Source organism: Mus pahari, chromosome 22 (genome assembly GCF_900095145.1).
Source record: "Mus pahari chromosome 22, PAHARI_EIJ_v1.1, whole genome shotgun sequence".
Taxonomy (NCBI): domain Eukaryota; kingdom Metazoa; phylum Chordata; class Mammalia; order Rodentia; family Muridae; genus Mus; species Mus pahari.
In genome coordinates this window covers 9,448,104-9,450,669 of record NC_034611.1, presented here as the reverse complement: position 1 = coordinate 9,450,669, position 2,566 = coordinate 9,448,104, and positions in this window count along the sequence as shown.

The window sequence follows — 2,566 nt, the reverse complement described above, 5'->3', positions numbered from 1 at the left end:
GCCAGGCCTGAACTTCTCTCTTATATTTCCCATTCTTTTAACCTCCCACTTGGAGCTTATAGAAACTCCATTCAATGGAGTTTGTTTTACATGAACCTTCTTCTCTTTCTCCATGGACTCATCTTATTAAAGGTTCACACTGTTACTACAGTTTGGCCTCAGTACAATGCAATGGCCAAAATTGGGGTGTTCAATTTTCAATGGTGGCAACTTCTACCACTGCACAAACAAGTGATCCAAAAACCTTTTACATCTAAACTTGCTCTTTCCTTGTCTATTTTTCCTATCTATACCTGTTTGAGGTACCTCTTACATATAAATGCTTAGCTTCTAAGAGTGCTATACATCTAACAAATAGCCCACTATAATAGGGTTAGAAATGTCCTCTATATGTGGATGTCAATGGCTGATTCAATTCTCTATAACTCCCCTATCTATCTCTTTTCACCGGGCCTTATATTCTATGCCTGTTTTCTGTATGATCAGAAGGAGAGGATACCACACTTACCTTTCAGCCATGCCTATGTAAAAAGTGACCAGAAACTTAAAGTGTTATTCATATTGTTCATAAAAATACCATGGGACAAATCTGGGCTGTCCTAATCGCACATTAGCTACTGAGTAACACTCTGCCTGGCCACTTTGGAGACTGCTGGTTGTGTATTCATCCCTGGTTAAATGTACAACTTCCATTCATGAACTTATCCATTGAATTATTAGTTTCTTCCACTTTATAGTTCATTAACTGCGCTAAGCTAAATACCTCTGCTACCCCTTATCTCTCTCTTCAATGTTGTCAACTGTTTTTAACTCCTTAGGAAAACACTTTATGGGCACACTGAATCACTCAGACTGTGATAATACTTTCACTCTGATCACTGCCACCCAGGCCTTGAGTCAGAACATCCACAGCTCCTGAATCTTCTGTAACACTCAAGTTTACTGCTGCCTCCCCCTGGGTGGTCTGGGACTTGTGCCCTGATGTTTCTTTTTCCAAAATTAGGGATGATACCCATAAAGATCCCTTGCTGGTTCTCATCATCGAGTTTGTAGCCCCATAGCATCACAAACCAAGAGCTCAGGCTCTTCCTTTTCTTTCAGTCCTGGGCATAATCTCTGTCATCACCACTGGAGTCATGGAACTGACCACTTCCCTAGCTATTAACCATCAGTTTTCTTCTCAGTTCATCCAGCATTTCCAAGAGTTGTTCGGACCATTCACACTGCCCAGGGCTGAATAGATTCACTGGCTACCATAGTATTACCAAATCAGCAAGGTTTAAATCTACCAGCAGCAGAAAGAGGGGGTATTTGTCTCTTCTTCTGTGAGCAATGTTGCTTTTATGTCAAAACAGCCAGATGTAGTAATAGATAAGATCTGACAACTCCAAGTGGATCTCCAAAAACATTACGAAACACTTCAGTACCTTTAGTCATTTGATCATTTGCTCAATATGGAATTGGATACATTTTAAATCCCATTTCTCCTTATTTTCCTCATTCTACTAATTGCACCCTGATCTACAAATGTCTTGTATAGATTTACCAGCAGATGGGACAGATTTCTAACCAGACATTTAATCAGTTGCTATTAAAAAAAATTAAAGTTCCATATTAGCTATGGAGACATGAGTCCTGCAACACCCAATTAATTATACCCTGGTGAAGGTCCTTTGTCTCAAGGACATCATGGTTATATCAATGCCCTTTCCCAATTCCTGGTTGTTTATTAATAAACAAAAAAAAAGGAGAAATGTAGGATAAATGGCCAGAGCCAACTGCTGGATGTAAAAATCTTGCCAAAACCCAGGAATCCCTGTGCTTTCCACAAGATCAGGCCACATAATCCCTCCAATACCAGATCTACCCCCATCATAAGAAGTCCTCGCTTTTGCTAAGTTTTATATTTGCTTCTCACCTGAGCAGACATATCTATCCTCTTGTATCTTTGCCAATACATCTCTTGCATAAAGTTTGTTGACTTTGTGGTAATCCTTGGCTCCCTGCAGCCAGAATACCTTTTTCCTTAGAACTACAACACTTGTATTCAGAAAACCTTGTAACACAAACAGGTAGAAGTAATTTCGCTAAAAAAAATATCTAACTAAAATATCTAGCATGCAGGAAATCAAGACAATTGGGACATTTATGTCTTCCTTATCAACAAATACAGTGCATGAACAGTAAATCATTCCTGGGGATGCTTATACAGGTTCATGGGTACTTTGTTTTTGTTTGTTTGTTTGTTTGTTTATACAATGTGTTCAATTCAAATAATTATGAGCATACAATTCATAGTCATGAAACATACACAAAGGAAAAGTGCCTCAACCTGAAGGAATTAGATAACAGGGTTCTCGAGAGAAGGGAGCTACAAAGACAAATTTAGGGATCAGAAGACTCGAAGGAAGGAGGCAAGGCAAAAATTCAGTTCGTACCTCATTTACTCTTGGGAAATGGAGGACTTATAAAGCTGAAAACCACACACAGTATTTGCTCAGGTATGCAAGCCAAGCCTGTTGGGATAAGTAACACATTAAAGTCAAAGAAATATCCCCATTGTCAA